Genomic DNA, 20906 nt, shown 5'->3' with positions numbered 1-20906 from the left:
TAATTTTCCAATCATTCAGTCTTCATTTCCCTGTCCAAATTGCTATATCTCTGGCCACACTCCAAGAATCTGTGAAAAGGTGTTTATTCTTTCCATCAACGAGTGACTGCCTAGCTACCAATAAGGCTGCTACCACTTCCATGTGCTGTACTGTTTGGCTTTTTCCTTCCTCTTTTATCACCATCCCATCTTCTTGCCTGAAGCCTGCTGCTTTCCAGAGCACCAAGTTGTTTTCAGTGGTAGCTGAGCCATCAGTAAAACAGGCATTAACCAGTGAGGGGGAGTGCTGTCTTGACCCCCATGATCGTACTGGTGCCTGTTTCTGGGTAGGGGAGGTGTCGAGTGTTCTGGGTACCTGACTTTCATTGACAGATGCCAGTATGTGCTCTGACACCATTAGTACCATCCCCTGTGCAGTCAGGTTTGCTCCTTGAAGGAACTCTGATAGGTACCATTTCCATTGCAGTACCTTCCCTTCTATGGGTAGCCCTGCCCATGCCTCTTCTGGTGCCTTTATCAATTCTAGAATGTGTATTGTGGATCAGAGTACCATTGGCTTCCCTTTTAGGATACTATGGCAGGTCTGGAGTGCTTCATACACAGTCCATGTTGTTTTATCAAACACTGAATACTTGTTATCTGACCAAAGAAATCATTTGCAATAAAATCCAATAGATTTAATTTGAAGCTGCTTTACAAAAATATTCCAATTTCCATATTCTTCCATAGTTTATCTATTATTACTTATCATCTATATTAATATAGATTAAATTAAGATACTGCTCTATATATCCTAATAATAGTCTTTGCTGCCTCTTCCTTGGGTGGTCCCTAGGTGAAATCAGATGCCTTTTTCACTATGTTATAGAGTGACTTGAGCAAGAACTGTAAATAAGGTATGTGTTTTCTCCAATATCCAAATAGGCCTAAGAGATGTGCCGCAGTCCAGGCTCCACCTTATGGGACACAGTGAAAGCAGTGCTAAGAGGAAAACTCATAGCTCTGAGTGCCTCCAAAAAGGAACTGGAGAGAGCATACACTAGCGGCTTGACAGCACACCTAAAAGTTCTAGAATAAAAAGAAGCAAATTCACTCAAGAGGAGTGGACAGCAGGAAATAATCAAACTCAGGGCTAAAATCAACCAAGTAGAAACAAAAAGAAGTATACAAAGAATCACAAAACCAGGAGCTAGTTCTTTAAGAAACCCGAAAAGATAGATTAAACTTTAGCTAGTCTAACAGAGGGTACACAGAGAATATCCAAATTAACAAAATCAGGAATGAAAAAGGAAGACATAACAACAGAATCTGAGGAAAAAATCAACAAATCCTACTACAAAAGCATATTCAACAAAACTGGAACATCTGGATGAAATGGACAGTTTTCTAGACAGATACCAGGTACCAAATTTAAATTAGGATCAGAAAAACCATTTCTTCTTTAAGTCCCAAAATTCCTAAAGAAATAGGAGCAGCAATTAAAAGTCCCCAACCAAAGAAGCCCAGGACCAGATGGTTTTAGTGCTGAATTCTATCTGACCTTCAGAGCATAACTAATACCAATACTGTCCAAACTATTCTACTGAGAAATAAAAACAGAAGGAATATTTACTCAATTGCTTCCCATGAAGCCACAATTATGCTTATACCTAAACCAAACATCCCCATAAAAGAAAGAGTTCAAACCAGTTACCCTTATGAATATCGACACAAAAAATATTTAATAAAATTCTCATAAACCAAATCCAAGAATACATCAAAACAATCATCCACCATGATCAAGTAGGCTTCATCCCAGGGATGCAGGGATGGTTCAATATACAGAAATCCATCAAAGTAACCCACTGTGTAAACAAACTCAAAGAAGAAAACCACATGATCATCTCCTTAGAAAGATCGGGAATTCAAGGCACAAACCTAAACATAGTAAAAGCAATATACACCAAACCAGTAGCCAACCTCAAACTAAACAGAGAGACACTTGAAACAATCCCACTAAAATCAGGGAGTAGACAAAGCTGCCTACTCTCTCCCCTACCTATTCAAGAGAGCACTCAAGGTCCTAGCCAGAGCAATCAGACAACCAAAAGGAGGTCAAAGGGATACAAATGGGAAAGAAAGAAGTCAAAATATCACTATTTGCAGATGATATGTTAGTATACTTATGACCCCAAAAAGTTCCACCAGAAACCTACTAAGCCTGATAAACAACTTCAGCCAAGTGGCTGGGGAGAAAATTAACTAAAACAAATCAGCCACCTTCCTCTTCTCAAAGGAAAACAGGCTGAGAAAGAAATGAGGAAAGGACACCCTTCACAGTAGTCACAGATAACAAAAAAGACCTGGGTATGACTCTAATCAAGCAAGTGAAAGATCTATATGACAAGAACATCTCTTGCATAAAAGTAGATTAATCTGCACTGAGACAAGTATTAGCATTGCCTATATCCCATGAGATAATGAACAAGGTATCTGTAATAACTACTGGTTTTCCTCTACCATAAAATAAGTAAAATGCTATTCTGTGAATCCTAACATCACTAAATGGATTTTTTTCTCCAGAAAGAAACAGGTGATAAAAACAGAATGTAGTGAGTGGTTGGTGTTGCAGTGTTTGAAGGAAGGCTTTTGGTCCAGGTCTCCCCTACTTCAGTGTTTCAAACCATTCAGCAGCTTCTCTTTATGAGAATGGAGACAACATCTGGCAGAGCCATGACCATCCATGATTCGGGAATAGTGAAGGACATTTTCAGTGTAAATGAAGTTTTGGCACCCAGTGGCATTGGAAGACACAATGGCATGGATAGGTAAGGAGGATGCTTCCTTACAAAAAAGCATGTGAATTTAAAATGGAGTCCATCAGGCCAAAGTGTACTTTCAGCGGGGGGTGGATTGTGTGCTGCCCACAGGCCCTTGCCCTGCCTGCTGACCAAGATACAACCCAATGGACCCCTGCTCCCTGCAGTACTCACTCTCTCAGGCACCTTGCTGTGCTGGACAGCTCCAGGCAAGGCAGTTAAGGCCAAAACCAGTGACAGAGGCAGGCACAGCATGCCTAGTGCCAGCGAGTGCCACTGGCAGTTGCAAGAGCTGTGCAGGAAAATGGAGAACCTGCCGTGCTGTAGGCACTGCTGCAAGAAGCACAAGCTGGTGTGCAGGGCAGAGAGGACCCCAAAGCGCAGCTGGATGTGCACTGCCCCACGTTACTACCCCTGCCCGTGGGGCAACCCAGAGCTGTGTAAGCCTGCTACTGCACAGGAGGGGAGCGGTGCGGCCTGGTGAATACCTGGTTCAGGGCCTGGTGAAGGAAAGGACAGTCCAGGCCCACCACGGCCCAGCTACTAGGATCCTCCAGCCTATGCGTCTCTGGGTGTGGAGTGAGGCAGCCTGTGTCCCAGGTCGGCGGCCCCTGGGAGGCGCTGAGTCCCTGGTGGAGAGCTGTAGCCCAATGGGCAAAGCAAGCCTCTGCCTGTGATGAAACTGGCGTTGGTAGTGCATTGTGTTGTGCGAACAAGTACAACATCTGCATAATGGACGACTTCCTGGGAAGAAAGACGAGGCAGCAGATCATCGAAGAGGTGAAACGCCCTGAGAGGCTTTGGCAAGTTCACATACAGGCAGCTGGTCAGTCAGGTGTGACTCTTCCAGGACATCCAGCAGGAACAGATCACCTGGATTGATGACAAAGAGACCATCTATCGCCCCTGCTCATGAGCAGCATGGACGATTGATCCCCAAGAGCAGCGGGGAGCTGAGCACTAGAGGATAAACTGCTGAAAGAAACTTTGGTCCCCAATTCTTGTCATACTCCATTAGCCCTCTGGTGAGCGCTCTGGGTCACCCTGAGGAACGAAAACGAATTTCCCGTGCTGACAGGATATCCAGATGTGATGCTGACCCGCAGCAGGTGAAGTTCTGCCTGCGGATAGGACACGCCCTGCTATTGGTCAGGTGACCAAGGGATTCTGTTGAATCTCTGTCCAGCATTAACTGGTCCCATGTATATACCCAGAGCACAAGGGCACTCCGCTCCTCTGTGGATGCTATCCTCTTGGTGTATCATGCTGACTGGTCTGCTGACCCGAGGCTTGAGGACCTGAGCAGAAGATGCTTTCCTTTCCCAGAGGGCTTAGTCTGCGTTGAGTCTGCTTTTCTTTTCATTGACGTGACATGGGGGATATTTGGATTTGGCCATCTAATATGTTGAACCAGTGCAGTTCAGAGTCGAACAGCGGCAAGCCATGGTTGCTTGTTACCCAGGCAACAAAATAGGCTATGTCCATCACATCAATAACCCAATTGGAGAAGGAAGACTCATGACCTGTATGCATTATCTAAATAAAAACTGGGATGCCAAGGTAAGTGGAGGTATCATTCGAATTTTTTTCCAGGAAGGCAAAGCCCAGTTTGCTGTCAGTGAACCCAAATTTGATCCACTGTTGTTTTTCTGGTCTGACAGGCATAATGCTCATCAAGGACAGACAGCACACACTACCAGGTATCCAATAACTGTGTGCTATTTTGAGGCAGATGAGCGAGCAAAAGCCAAAGTAAAATATCTAATCGGCGAGAAAAGTGTGAGGCTTGAAATGAAGCCCCAATCAGGCAGCAAAATGGCTAGCAGGGCCATGAAATGTGAAAATGATCAATTCTTCCAATGGCTCTGGTTGTTTTGTCAGTTTGTGTCACACCATCCTGTGTACACAGGCCTAGATGGAAGTGTAGATGAAATAACAAAATTACAACACCAACCAAATTTCCCTGCTAATCCCTTTGGGATAATATTTTTTATCTTTCTTCATCTCCCCCATGAGACAATTTCTACCCTTAACCTTCCCCATCACAATATAACATAGATTTGATCTTAGAAGGGGACAGCAATAGTTGGCCCTAGAAACTCTATTGTCACAGAGGCACTGCTCGTAATGTCTACTTAAGGCCTTCTGGAGTTAAGTGAAGCCTAAGATGTCTCCTCAGCTAGTGAACACGGGTACACATTCAGTAGATATTTTCCTGTCTTTTAAAGTTGACGGTTTAGCAAAAAGACGGAAGAAAGAAGAGAGCAATGTCAGATGCCACAGGCCCCAGGAAATCGCCATAGATATAGTTGCGCTTTTTAAATAAAACACACAGAGTTTTCCAAACCTATTTATTTTTATTTTAGTTTTTTTTTTTAAAGATTTATTCTGCATACAGCATTCTGCCTGCATGCATGCTTGCCGGCCAGAAGAGGGCGGCAGATCTCACTATCGATGATTGTGAGGCACCATGTGGTTGCTGGGAATTGAACTCCGTACCTCTGGAACAGTAGCCAATATTAACTGTAGAACCATCTCTCCAGCACCATTGCTTCTATTCTAATCTGCCCAGTGTCTCAGTTAATTTTTCTTGTGAATGTTCTCTTGGCAATATAAAGTTTGATCTTACCCTGTCCCTTATCTTGTCCCTCAGAAGGGACACACATCTGCAATGACATGTTCATTTTTGAGTTTTGGATTTTGTAATCGAAGATCTCTTTTTTTGCTTGTATTTAGCATGGAACTATCTATGTAAACAAGGATGTTCTACCCCTGCTTCTGCCCTCCTGCTTGAACTCCTGAACTAACAGTGGACCACCACCATGAAAGGCACTTTCTTTGTGTCCTAAAACCACAAACAAGCAATTAAGTGCCTACTAGGGCATGACAAAATGTGCTATTACCTTAGATGATTCACGACATGGTGTATAGATTAACGACTTGTAGCTGGGTATTTCGAGGATTGTTCCATTGGACTAGACAGAAGACTCTGGTCTGAATTTTCTTTTTTTTTTTTTTTTTTTTTTTTTTTCGGAGCTGGGGATGAACCAGACGGGGCCCAGGGCTTGCCAGGCAAGCGCTCTACCACTGAGCTAAATCCCCCAATCCCTGGTCTGAACTTTCTAATGGCGTTAAATGCCCTGCGTTGCCTAGCATTTTCATTTTTTGAAACTCCTTTGGACTTATGCCAGAGTGAGGGATGAGCACGAATCTCACTGGAAATTAAGTGTCCGTTTCCTTTAAAGCTGAGGTTGGTTTTCTTTGGAGAGAGCAGTGCGTGTGGTGGGGATGATTCAGGTCTCCTCAACCAACACTTCGACTTAGAGCCAGCGAAGGCAACTGTGGGAGAAGACATCGCGAAGATGCACTACGTTGTTACTTCCACCAGGTGGCACCCCATACCTAGTAATCCATATCCTCATTTCTTCAGGACAAGCTCATAAGGACCTTTGGCCAGAAGGGGTAGGAACAACACCACTCTTCTGTTTCCCTTTTATTGAGCACTAAGTAGTGATCACCCTTATAGACAGCATACTGCTGTGGTCAGAATGCAGGAATGTGATATTTTAAGGCCTGTCACTAGGAGGAACTAAAAGTTGACATTTTTATCTGCAGATAATATAATAATATTTATAAAACATCCATGAAAACTCCAAGGATATCATCATTAAGCAAAAATTTTGAGCTGATTTCCCATTATTATATATGAATTGTATAAAACATCAAAGAAAAGCTAATGCTAATGAGTATTGATCAAAAAGACTGCATATTTCTATTTTCTTCATTCTAATTTTGTTTCAATCGGTGTGTGTGTGTGTGTGTGTGTGTGTTCTTACATTTAAAACTGATGTGAACAAGAGAAACTGTCAGAGAGATAAAAAGAAATTGTAGAACAGGTGAGGAAAGGAAGGATAACTGTATTGAGAGGGAGAGATAGGCACAATATATGGTATATAGATACATGAAAATTAGACAGAGAGAGAGAGAGAGAGAGAGAGAGAGAGAGAGAGAGAGAGAGAGAGAGAGACTTGTGCAATAGCAGCAAGGTACTCAGCAGGTAAAGAACTTGCTGCATTAGTATGATTATCTGAGTTCAGTACCCGGACTCCTAGTAGAAACATGAACTGAAAATTGTGGCACACACACACACACACACACACACACACACATACTGGCAAAAAAAACTTTCAAAATTCATAAGCATTTGACTTTAGAGGCACAAGGATCAGGAGTTGGGAATGAGGTCACCCCAACATTCACTTACCTCAAAGAACCCAAGAACCAAGATTGAGCTAAGTTAATGTGTCCTATTAAAGTGTGGCAAATTTAAGAAGAAAAGAATTTTAATGTGCAAGTAGGCATGGAATGAGACCACAACAAATATTAGGTTAGAAATAATCACAATGCTGGTCCTTCCTATTAGTTGAAAGAAAGAGACAAAGAAACAAAAAAAGAGAGAGAAAAGAAACTAATGACAAACTTATGAAGGAAGAAGCCATCAAAATTAAGGCATGGAGTGAAAGAAAATGGGCTGGGGTGCCGTATGCTTAGTCGAGGCAAACACTTCAGACTCTTTGCTCTAATGAAGTTGACTAAGTTGGTGCCTGCAGGTCCTTCAGAGGACTTTTGATCTGACTTCAGCTTGGGCTCAGTTGTTTGTCCTCCTGTATCCGTACAGATTCCAGGCAGCATAGGCAGTGGGAGCCAGGTCTCATAGCTAACTGGCTAAGCGGTTGTGCTTCAGAGCACCGGTGCCGAGCCAGCCTGAGTCTGCACAGCCACTGCCACAATGTTTCCACTATGCCCTGCTTTTCTCCTGTGAAATCCTCCTGAATCATGTTTGGTGCTGGCTGTTGCATTGAATTGCTGCCAAAGAACAACACTCTCCTTCCCAAAGAACGATTGCTGAACAGGTCCTCTTCCCCCATATCCTAATAACTTTTCCTTCCATTAACTATGCTGGGTGGTGGGCTAGAGGAGAGGTTGAATTTATTAAAAGTAGGTTGCAAAAAACCTGCTACATCCTGCTATAGTAGAAATATGAAAAAGCAAGCAAGTTCCCTTTGTACAAAATACTTTATCAGAGGTCTTAAGCTCCTTAGGCTTCCTCAAAAGATGGTCTGAAGGCAATTTTAGGATGTATCTAATAATATTGTATGTGGTAAAAGAAGAGAGGCACTTGTGTTGAAGAGTTAAAATAAAACTTCATAAAACTGCAAAAAGAACAGCAGATAAGGGACAGACAGAGCAGGCCTGGAGATGTGCCTGGCCAAGCCTAAAAACAAGGTCAAGGGATTGTTCAAGAACTAAGAGCCACCATCTCCCACTGAGTCAGGGGCCATCCGGACGGACAACTCCCTGTTTACAGGATAAAGATAAGACGCATTTCTCCTATATTGAGAACACCCCAGCCCGCGTGCTGCTTGCAGATGAGACCTTGTAAACCCATTTCCCTGCTGATAACCACGCTGAATCCCTTGCCTTCCCCTATAAAAGTTTAAAATTGGAGTCTTGGGTCGATTCCTCTGTCTCCTGCATGAGACACGAAGCCAACCAAGATCTGGGTGTCGCTACCTCTTGCTGTTACATCAAGACCGCCACTGTGTTTCCTAGGGGAACCCCATCCTGCGATTAGAGTGAGGCTCCCCAAATTTAGGGGCAGCTCTTTCAGTGTCAACTACAATCCAATGTTATTAGTCTGGTCTCTCAGTCTGCAGTGCATCTATCCAGGCTTTTATGGCTTTTAGAGTCTCTAGGGAGAAGTAATGTGTAATTCTAATAGGAGGACCGTCTTTGTATGTTAGTTGTCCTTTTCCCCTTCCAGCTTTTATTACACTTTATTTGTTCTCCATGTTTACTGTCCTAGTTAATATCTGCCAGATGGTTCAGCTCCTTCATGCCATGTGCTTTCTTGGCCTGAATCATCTTCCAGAACTGGCCTTCCATGGGTCAGCACTCCCGGCACTTCAATCAGCTACTTCCTTGGTGTCATCCTGGTGAGCTTGTAGCCAACAGCATTGCCAATCACCTTGTCACACAGGTTGGCCCTTTCTGGGATGGATGCTGAAAGCATTGAGGGTAGTAGCTGGTGCAGAGGTTTCTCCCTGGCCAGGCCTGTGGTGGGCTCCTGCAAGATGCGTTACCACCACCTCGTCCACTTTATGCTCAGCTCAAAAGAGCTGCCACAGCTGGTTCATGAAGCCTGTTTTCCCACGCCCAGGGCCCGTATTCATCCTTCCCCGGTGGGGCCAGACTGGCCCATCACCATCAGGGGCATGCTGTCTGAAGCGCAGGTTGCCCAGGTCGAACTCCAGTTCCACCTCCTGGTGCAGCAGGATGCACTGCAGCTTGCTTCCCTGCCTGTATTGGCTGTAGTTTCCCACACTCTGCCCCTCCATGGCTCTTTTTTGCTCAGAGGCTCTGCTCTTCATTTAATGATTTCTTAACAAGAATGGACAGAAAGTTTACAATTTGATGTTTGCCCTGTACCTAAGGGACCATGTTGCCAGGACAATGAATTTTCATTACACAAAATAGGATTATAAGACAGAGATTTTCATGAAAACACATGGGTGAATATAGTGAAACCCTGCCCCCTCTCAAGGCACACTCAGTGAAGCAATAAACTCAACTTGAATACATTTAAAGGTGTAGGAAAAGAACATTGGCCTTGGGAAACAGCAAAAAGTGTGAGAATTGGACTATATATCACATGAATGGACCCCGGTTTTTACATTTCAGGGAGAAGAATCTCCCTCAGATAAGGTCTTTAGATATTTGGGGTAAATAAATATTTTCTACCCATATTTAGGCCTTAACCCACTCTCCCTATCCCCAGCAACTGGGTTGTAATGAAGCAGTGAGAACCCTGAGGCTCTGGAAGGAGAGTGTGAATGGGTGTTCCTGGCTCAGAAGTGAGTCTCTGAAAAGGCACTGCAGACACTGGTCAGTCTGCAGAGGGAGTTAGCAAGCAAGCGGCGGCATTCCCTGTGACATCATCAGTAGTGTCTTCCTGGAAATTCTAGCTTGTATCCAGGAGAAGCCTAGAATCTTCTGTGATGTCACCAGCGCTGTGGTGACACCAACTGCCTGAGCGAGTATATCCCCCAGAGTCTAAGGGGTTCTGAAGGGCATGTTCTCCAGGTTCCTCAGTCTATTTCGGAGGGAGAATCATAGACATGCAGAGACCAGACCAAGGCAGAATGAGGACAGACTTCAATCAGGTTGAGAACAAGAAAAGGAAATGGCCCAGGGAAGACCCAGTGAATACTGGGCAGGGCTAGAGAAGCTTCCCTGGAGAAGGTTGGCTTTGAGCTGGTCTTCTAGGTGTAGGACTTATGATTTTTGAGCCCCAGTTTTCTTTTAATTGGCTGTCCCAAACTCAGCATTTTCAGATCAGTAGTTTGACAGAGAGCCAAGAATTGATATATATCAAGGGGGGCTCTCCTTGGTGCTCTTTATGTCATGGGGAGGTCAAAGAATACCAGGATGAGCCTCTGTAAGAATAACAAAGTGTCTCTCTCAGGATAGGCTATTGAAGCACTTTATTCTAGCAATGTCCCAGATTACATGGGTAATTGATGCCATGAGGGATATTCTCCTGGTCATATATCAAGGTCTCAGTTACTTTGTACTTGAAACACACATGAATAGGGATTCAGATGTTAAGCAGTTTCGGAATCAAGGACTTACCTACCTCACATCAGACATTAGCTGAAAAAATGGCCCAAACCCTTCTTTTGTTTAGTCAGCTTTTTTCATTTCACAAGCAGGAGAATGGGCCTAGGAAGTGTGGTCTATATCTATGTTGTCATATGTCATCATATGGCTAGGATGGTGGGGGAATAGGACATAGCTGAATTCAGCTTAAAGATATTTTCTTGCTTTGTTACTGATTCACTCTGTCTCTAGAACTGTTCATCCTCAGACTTCTGTTTTAGACTACATACTTTTCCTGACACTATGTCCACATATTCTTTTTACTTGTGTTTATCTACCTACAGAGACTGCTCAGAAGCATCATCCCAACCTCCACAGGGGCCCTGTTGAGGAGGAGAGAATGAAGCATTTGGAGGAACCTCAAAACTGCTCTCCACAAGATGCAAAATGAGAGATGAACTCCTAGAATCCTGCAGGTCACCCTAGGAAAGAATTTAAATGACAGGTAATCACAATGTGTTCTTTGTTGACTGTCTGAGATGTCTTTGCCCATATTTCCTCACATCACAGTAGGCTAACCCAGGTGTCCTCATGGTCAAAATCATTTCTTCTGACGGGGTATCTTAAGCACAGAATGCAAGTTCAGAAAGGAGTGAGATAGGGTACAGCTATTTTGATTCTCTCTAAAAATCAGTAGCCTCAGACCTGAATCACAGTCTGGGAATAGAAATAAAGTGAGCTCTCATTGTGTGTTTAAAGATGCCTGGACAGGTAGGGTGTTGGCTTGTGGGAATCTTAGGTGCTGTGGTTATATTTAATTATTGTTGTAATTGGCGTGGAGGTGCTTTTGGGTTCAATAGGTCCTATGAAAGCTGAGAGAGGGCCTAATGCCACTTGCCTCTCAGTGTGTGACTGCATTAGCAACAGGTTATCATTGGTTTTCTCTGATTTTGTTCATTGTTTTTGAGATGATGCCACAATTCATTGTATTTATTCGGCATTCTAATTGTACTGTGTGTGTGTGTGTGTGTGTGTGTGTGTGTGTGTGTGTGTGTGTGTGTGTTGTTCTTGGTGTGTGTGTGTGAGAGAGAATGCATTTGTGTGTATCCCAAGATCTGAGAATTCTATGGCCTTGATTTTGACCTGAGACCATTTGACTCAATTTCCATGGCATGATAGTGATGAGGTTGAGAGCCCTCACTTGAGCAGTACCAATATTTGACCTCTGCTGCTCCTTTGAAGGCACATTGAATCTCCTGGTGTGTTCTGAAATTCTTTTCTCAGTAAAATACTGATCGTGTCTTTTGATGTCTTGTAGCAATAAATTCTAGGATTGAGAATACTCACCTAAGAACAGGAGAATATTCATGGGTTCAGGTGAGGCATGGACTTGGGGCAGGGGTCCTGGAAATGTTCTTGGCAAGCTAGTCTATTCCTTCAAGCCTGCTCAGGAGCTCAAACAGATCAGTTCCTCCCTTTTTTCAACACACTATCTGTGCTATCCTGGTTCCATAATAAACAATAAGTACCAAAATGGACCCAGTACCAGGAACTGAGCTGTGGCATATCCTAGCGGGGTAATTCAGGATTGGCCTAGAAATTCATGTAATCCTTGAATCCTTAGTTCAGAAACTTATTTGAATACCTTGGATCCTTTTCTAGGATCAACTTTGAGTCTGAAGTGCTCGTGATGCTAGCACCAGCAGAAGTGATGGCTTGTTGACCTACAGAGAATGGCAGCAGACCAATGAAGGCTGTGGAAATCCAATCAACTCAGAAGCAAAACCAATTGTACTGGTGAGTGACTCACAGGGGTTGTGATCACAGCACTAGGCACAATACCAACCCTATGCTGGTCTTTGAACTAAAGTAAGGATCAGGTTCTATACTGTTTGATGTGTACAAAACCAGCCTCTAAGGAAGCCTGTAGGATTTTTACCTCTTGTAGATGGTTTGACCAAATGTAAAGAGGCTGTCAGTCTCTCCAATCATTGTCTTTTCCCAAAACTAGATCTGTGGAGATAGCAAGGTGTTCACCATAATGGAGCTATCAACGAATCTTGATCCTCTGGGGCAGGAGAGGATATATATATATGTATATATATATATCACACACAGAAAGATGGCATACCTATTGGCTCCTATTGTCCTCTGTCAGCGGTGTTGGCTCAAGGACTTTTTGAAAAAAATGAACATATAGGCACACAGAGTGAATTATGTCTCTTCTGGGACAAACAGTCCTTGGTGTCAGGTTATGAGAAGTACCCCTGACTATTCTGGAATGTTGCTCTTTTCTCGATTTGACCTGTCTCTAGAGTATGCTCCATGGCTACCAGGACTTGGACTACAATCTAAGGCTAATCTAAGCTGGATTAGAGCTCCTAACAGTGTAATGTACTTGGAGAAGTGGAAAGAAGCTAGAGTCTGTCAGATTCACCATTTTATGTTTGTGGCTCAGCCTCAGGTATTCCCTCCCCTCACAGTAGGTCGGGTTGGAAGCACAATGTCAAGAGAGCACAGAATGAGAACAGGGAGCTTTGGGAACAAATTGCACTGGAAGAGTCCATTAGGAAACAACTTGAGGTTCAGTGTGGGAAGCCAGTATGAAAATCCATGTACACCAGCAGCATCAGGTGGGATGAATGAAGCATCAAGGGCATGTTGTCCTGATATCTAACCATAAAAGCAAGTCAAACCAATTTAACCATTCTCCCAACTTATCCAGACACTCTACTAGGTCTCATCCAGTTGTTCATCCTCTTTGACTATTTAGAGACTCTCTGTAATTGTTAGCCTCATGCAAAGAAACAGAAGAAATGACAACCAAATCCTCCCACCCCAACTAGAAACTGAATTTCCTTACAGGGATCGGTTGATCACACATAGCACCTTGCGCCATTGGAGGTGTCTTTGTGAGCCTTCTTTGTGATGCTACAGAACTGATGGCTCAGTTAAATTGTAAAGAATGGTTATCATTGTTAGGTTTCCTTTTGTGTCAGTTTGATGGGTTTGTGTCTTTTCTCTCTTTTCTCCCTTTTGTGCAAGATGGTCCCTTGCCTGCCAAATCATGGTTCATAGTGACAGAGCTTGAGAGCACCTTGTCAGTCCTGCTCTATGTCAATGTTCTAGAGTTCTTTTCTGTGGCTTCTATCCTGGAGCTGACTGGATGAACAAGGATGGATGAAAGGCTTCTCTCAGGGTGAGGGTTTGTGTGAGATAAGTGAGGATTTGTGGGAAAAAATTCTCCAGCTTTCTCAGCGTAGCATGCCCAAGAAGTGCGCTCTCTATACTGTTTTATTTTTTAGGGTTTGGATAGCATTGTCTAAGCTCTCACTTGACACACATCCTTTGCCTAATCTGTATTCAACAATTGTTCCTCCAGCATGATGGCCTCCTCATTCTTTTCTGCTTCTCACTTATGATATCTGTTTTCTCTCTCTCTCTCTCTCTCTCTCTCTCTCTCTCTCTCTCTCTATCTATCTATCTATCTCTCTGTGCGTGAGTGTGTGGGGGTGATTGTGTAAATGTCTGTGTTTGTGTCTGTGATCACAGATATAATGTGACCCATTTATGGCTATGGTGCATATTTGTACATTAGGAGTAGCTTGTTTTAAGTGTTTTGGCACGGGTCCCTATATATAGAAGTGTTTGTATATGTGTGTGTTTTGCACTTGTGTGTGTTTTGTTGCATGTGTGTGTATGTGAAGTCATGAACTAATAGTTGTTGAACACACACAGACATATATACATATATATATATATATAGAGAGAGAGAGAGAGAGAGGTGTATAACCTATATGCACATACATATAAACATGTAAAAACATATATTCACTAGAACAAGAGGAAAAAATTTTCAAATCAGATTTTTCAATGTTCTTAATGGGGTCTTGATTGCTATTGAAACTATATATAGGGAAAACTATTCATCATCAGTGACATAACTTGGAGAAAAAACACAGTAATGGGTTACAGGGATGTGAGGGAGAGGCTGTGTGTGAAAGCCATGTACCTGGAGTGTCATGAAACTGCTGACTCAGGGCTCTTCTGCCTTCTTTGCTTGGATGTATAGTAACACTGAAGGTCATGTGGCTTGTTGTATCTTCTCAACATCCTGGTTATTTTTTAATTGCCTGCCACCACTTTCTTTCCAGATTGGCCTAAAACTTGACTGAATATACTTTGGCTTTGAGTTTGGCCTGGAATTTGTTATTTGAAAGATTAATTTGCTAGAGTTGAATCTGCAAACAGAAGATGTCCAGGAGTTATGCTGAGGTGTAATCACTTCTTTGCCTCAGACGGAACCTTAGGCTCAAAATAGTCCAAAGCAGTCATCCTGTGTTAAGTGTGTGGCACTCTTAACCACTGTTATTCAAAAATCATTTGACCTGACTGAAAATCATCTTTAGGAGGGTTTAGAAAAGTGATGACCCTCAAACATTGCTAGAGGTGTCAAATGGGTAGCCCTGTGAGAAGCCATGTACAACTCTTCTGAAAGTTCAACCTTTTGACACAGCGATTCCAGAACAAAAGTAGGTGTCTGCAGGGGAAACTCTAGCACATTATGTTGTAGTGGTTCACCGGAGCAGCCCTGAAGTAGAATTATCCAGGTGTCCATCAGTCAGAAAGTGAAAAGAACAATGCTGTCCAGCCCTTCCAGTTTTTGGCCTGTTGCTGAGTTTGATTATACATCCAAGCATTTGGCATTGAATTAGTCGCCTTATCTTACTGGAATTATATCTACAGTATCCCATTTCAATTTTACCTTGGATTGTGGTTATGGAGATTTCCTAGCTGTTTGTGCTGGTAGTTTGGTTCCCCCTGTCAGTAGGGTATGATAAAGGACCTCATATTGAAAAATACTACTCACTTTGGCATCCAGTGTGAAACAGTAAGGCAGAAGATGGAAAAGGCTGCCACCACCCAGTAGAGTATTGCCTGATATTGAGCCTACTGTGCACAACCTGGTGCGCACTTTCAAGCAGCCTTTACAAAACAGGCCAAGATGCCACACTTCTAACTTCTGATTTTCAGAGCAATGCATAGGTGGCTGAGCTGTCTCTAAGCTATACTCACTGTGTACTTACCTCATTCCAGGTTTTTTTTCTTATAATAGTAGCCTGGGTGATCTCTTATATTATATGACCAACTGAAACTAGCACATTCTGCAAAGTACTCTGCTTGTATGTACGAACAAATATATTTGGTGGGTTCAAAAGTATGTATCTCTGGGTGGAGTGTCTGTCTGTCTCTGTGTCTGTATACATGCATGCACATACAGGACAATATAATCTTCTAATGACCAGGATGAGATAAAATGGGGAAAAGTCTCAGGGACCCCCCCTGAGCAGAACGGGTCACTGAGCAAAAGCCTTAGCTGAAGGTGGCATAATTTGGGTATGCTGAGATGATTTAAAGCACAATGGGAAGGACCCAAGTAGATTACCTGTCTTTGTAAACTGTCGTTTTTTGGTGTCATGCTACATCTCAGCATCTGTCAGCTAGAACAGCTCAGAACATTATTCTGGTCCATTTAAAAATTCCGTCCATGAAGTGTATGTGATCTTAGAGATTCGACTGTTGTGTACTATTCCTCCAGTCTGAGCTCTAGTATTATCTGAGCCCCAAATAGTTTTTACAATACCCATAAATGTGGAGTGATATAGTTTATTTTCTGCATAAGTATCTCCTTTAGGAGTTCAAAGCCTCCCCTTTGGAAAGATTTCCATGCAGCGATATTCTTACCAAATATAATATCACTTCCAGTGTGCATGTACTTCTTGAGATAGTGTTTCTCTGGGTCTTTGCAGATATTGAGGTTGTTAGTGGAACCCAAGCAGATTCCTACAGTGGAGTGAATCATAATAGCCTTCATTCCCAGTTATGGACAGGCTTCCAAGGCCTTCCCTATTGTTTTCTAGTTTCATCTCTCCTCAACTGACATTGAGACTCCTATGTGCTGTCCACTATTCAATTTTTAGCACATTAAAAACATCTATTCAGACAAAGAATTTTGTTGAAGAATGGCAGAAAGATTCACATGATTTATGGATAGAGCAAACTAAAATTGAAAGTAGACTTCAGCATCAAGTAGATGTTTTAAAACAAACAGCAGAATGGTTGGGTCTAAAGATGTTGTCTATTGAACAATAGGTAGATTTAGAATGTGATTGAAATTCTACTCCTTTTTGTGTTACTGAATATATATATACATATATATACATATATATAGGATTGGAAGTTAATTCAAATCTTTACAAGGTAATGATAGTGCTACCAAAGTAATTAGTGCCTTGAAAAATGATGTTTAAACATCTTTTGGTAAACAGCTAGAAGATACTACCCCTGCGGAAATAGCTAAATTATTGGCTGATCAATTGACAGGATTAGATCCCCAAGGCTTGGCTTCAAAGTGTTTTCATAGCTTGGGAGGAATGGGTTTTGCCATAATATTATGTGCATTGTGTATGATGTTGCTTTATTTTGAATGACTAACCCCTACAAGGGCATTTAGCGCTATTATGGAAAGTGTTACGTTTGAAAAACAAGACATATCATGTTACAGTGCCAGAACACCGAGGCAGCTTGCAAAGACACCATTCTGTGTTCCTTCGTAAAGGAGTCAGCTGTCCTCTGTCCTATGGGTTGCTCCAGATGCAGCCTCAATATGGGGTCAGCTAAGTGAACTCAACCATCTGGCAATTCTTTATTTCCTATCTAGGACACATAGGGTCCATTCCTAGCAAAAACTCCTTCACCTGAGAGCCCTGTACGCAATGTGTCTCCCAGCTCTTGCTTGTCCCTGCTGTGCTGGGATTAACAGATTCTCCTTTAGACTCTTCAGAAGGCTTCCTGGATTGCTCCAAGTCTTAATTCACCACAGCCTAATTCACCTGCTGCTCATCTTCCTGCTTTTAGCACCCGCCCCTTTCCCTACAACTGCCCTCCAGGATAAAATTCCAATTCCCAAAATCTGTCTTCATGTGACTCCTCAATAGGGCAGGCCTGACGCTGATGGTGGGAATTCTCTTGATGGCTTCTCCACTGTATTCTTTTGAGGCAGGGGTCTTCACAAGGAACAAAATTGTTGTCTCCCACAGGAAAGTCCTTTACTGCTGAGTATTTATTTTTAGCAATGTGTGCTTTACTGACGGGATTTTCTGCTGAGGCAATGTGAGTTATTGGGCTTATATTCCTAATCCACCTTTATTTGAGCCTGCTACTGGGGGAAACAGGATTTGCAAGGTGTTACACCACTGCAAACATTGTACCATTTTCTTTGAAATAATTTTTATTATTTGAATAAGCATGATGAAGCTTTGTGTAATTTTACTGATGCTGGCTCAAAGATGCCTTTATGTTTAGGACAGAGGCCATGTCTCCAAAGCGTCTATGAAAATTGGCTATTACCAGGAAAAAAGGTTCAGGCTCAGGACTCATTTGCAGTGATTAACAGCTTGGCATATAAACCAAAATTGGAGTAACATCATATTCGTTAGTGAGCCACTGTATTCTGTTTGTGCTCAGTTAACTTATATAAACATAAAACATTGCCCATTCATTTGGAAGAATTGCTTTGGCACGTTTGGAAAAATTATTCGATCAAATGGATACATTGGGTTACTTATGGTCAATTTATTAATACATGCTCTGAATGCAACATTAGTGCTTGTGGATTTGGTCTCATCGTTTCCAGGACGGAGCAGAGAAGAGAATGAACCTCTTAATGGGTCCTGCTGATTGGAAAGGGGAGATGGTGGCATTGCTGATAATCTACTGGCCTCTGTGGAAGATCCCACTGTAAGCTTCAAACATCTATTCAGTTTATTATGAATTAAGATTCTATTATATATTCAGCAAAAATTTTATGTATGGGTGACTGTTAATTTGGGATGTCATTGGCCTCAAGATCCTCATGTGATTATTGAATAATAATCTGATGAAGAGAAGTAAAATAATCATTAGAATCATTGTAGCTACTATCCCTTTAGGCACTTTTATTTATTGTCATTAATATATAAACATCTCATTCTCTTATTCTACAGCTTTACAGCTGCTTGCTGATATGTGCATAGGAAATTACCACAATACAAAAATAAGGGGCGAAGCAGCAGAACAGCACCCGATTTATGCTTTTGATGTAGGTGTGTCCACGGATAAACATCTAGAAGCCTAACAAAACTATTTACACCGGATCTTGCTTATTTACAGGTCGTAGCAACTTTTCTAACAAACAAAACTATATTTTATCAAGTTGTGGTAATTGTTTCCAACAAAACTTACTATATTACCACAAAATAATTAATGATGAAACAATGTTTTAAAAACAAAATTAAAATTTTCATTAAGACTGCTTTTGGCATTTTGCTTGTGATTTCTGCCCTTTGGTTAACAGCATCAATGTCACATTCCTAGCCATATTACATATTGGTAAGATTTCAACACATCACTGATATCAAAGACAGACACCGAGTCAGTATTAATAACAGATTACCTACATGGTACTGTAATTTCAATAAAATGACTGTCTCACTGGATATTACATGCAAAAATCCATAAATTGTCACTTAACCCACAGCACGGCAGGAGCAAACATCCCAGTCTGACAGAAAAACTGCACCGGAAGTTCAATGCTTCCCCGCGAGAAAACAGCGTTGTGAGATCAACAAGAAACACAACCGTCCTTCTCCACTTATGATACTGTTTAACTTATGGTAAGACCGTTAATGTCTGTGTATTTTAACTATCTTTAAGCTTAAATTCACATGAGAAAAATCTTACATTTATAATAAAATCTTATTTCAAGCAGTGAATGAAATGTGCATTTTACTCTTATTTGAACGATTATCCCCTCCTCAAAGAAATGGATTTGGTAATTGAGGTATCTTACCACAAACCCTCACTGTAAATGTATTCATAATTATCTTCAAAAGTATGATTTCTTCCCTCCCCAAACAATCCTTAAAATAGGGTACCTATAAATCTGATTTGTATATTTACAAAATTCTAAATAGCAAATATAGGCAACTCACCTAAAAATTTTTGTGCAACCATTATAATCACAGAAATGGATGCGTCGCTTCTCCAGAACCGAGTTCCTCCTCCTGTTGTATCTGACAGGTTGGATATTTGGCAAATTAACTGGCAGAGTGGAAGGTAAATTTGGATTGTGAGTTGCCAGTTTCGAAGCAATTGTAGCGGCGTAGGATGGAGGTGGGGTCAGATTCTGGAGCATCTCAGCTTGTCTCTCAGGACTTCCAGGCTGTGAGCTCGGTGGTGATGGGGAAAAGTAGGAGGCCTGCTGTGGAAGAAACTGACATGGCATGGTGTAGGTGCAAGGAGGCATGCCCTGGAACTGTTTCAGTGAAGTCTGCGGCCCAGCAGAGGGGTGTGAGTTAAGTCCGGCCATAGAGACATTAAGGGTGTTCATGACTGCTGTCTGGTTTGTCGAACTGGGCATGTCTAGATCAGGTGTTCTGAAATTATCGGAACTGGAGGAAGCTGAGGTGTCAGATACTTCTCTATTTCACATCTTGTCTGGACCAGCTCCTCCGAAGGCAGTGTCGGTGCGCGTGTTTCAGATCATCTACAGGGCAGAACGCTTACTTGAGGACCAGGTTCTTCGCGTGAACGCGGGCTGCTCCTGCATGGCCCGCGACTGGGGCACTGGTCCCAGGCAGGCGCGGACGCTCATGGTCAGCAGCCTCGTGGACATAGACGTATGGTCTGGAGACTACAGACTACAGGAGCAGGATACGGGGCGATAGTGATTTCCACCTCACCCAGGCTGGCACCAGATGGACAGCAGACTGGGTTCGGGGCCCCAGTAGGGGACCCCTGGACTGGCAGCCAGGCGCTCACAATGGGCACGAAGATCCGGATCCTAGGCTTGGGCTTGGATCCTGGGCTTGGGCTTGGTCTCTCCCATCCTGCCCCAGTCCTCGCTGGCGCCTGCTCCGTGCTATTTTCTGGCGTCTAGCTATTTATTTCATTTATTTATTTATTTATTTATGTATACATTAGTACATCATCATACAGCTTTCTGCCTGCATGTATACCTGCAGGGCAGAAGAGGGCACCAGACCTGATTATAGATGGCTGTGAGCCACCATGTGGTTACTGGGAATTGAACTCAGGGCCTCTGGAAGAGCAGACAGTGCTCTTAACCTCTGAGCCATCTCCAGCCCTGTAGCTACTATTTTAAGCCTTATTTCTGTTGCTCCTTTGGCAGCAGTTTCCAGCATAGCATTAAAACAATTTATTGAGACAAAGCGTTTGTTGAAGACTGGCAGAAAGATTCATAGAGTTATGGATAGAGCAAACTAAAATTGATAGTAGATTTCAGCATCAAGTAGATGTTTTAAAACAAACAGTAGAATGGTTGGGTCTAAAGATGTTATCATCTGCAGTGGGTTTGGGCTGATGGCTCTCATTTTATTAAGTCATATA

The 20906-nt window shown here is 42.5% G+C and overlaps 1 pseudogene; it reads left to right on the top strand.

Moving 5' to 3' along the window:
* Positions 1 to 3051: 3051 nt before the first annotated feature.
* Positions 3052 to 6241, top strand: LOC116897742 (annotated as a pseudogene).
* The last annotated feature ends 14665 nt before the right edge of the window (positions 6242 to 20906 follow it).

Source organism: Rattus rattus, chromosome 4, assembly GCF_011064425.1.
Source record: "Rattus rattus isolate New Zealand chromosome 4, Rrattus_CSIRO_v1, whole genome shotgun sequence".
Classification (NCBI taxonomy): Eukaryota; Metazoa; Chordata; class Mammalia; order Rodentia; family Muridae; genus Rattus; species Rattus rattus.
The sequence above is the reverse complement of the archived record's forward strand: the minus strand, read 5'-3'. Positions and strand labels throughout refer to the sequence as shown.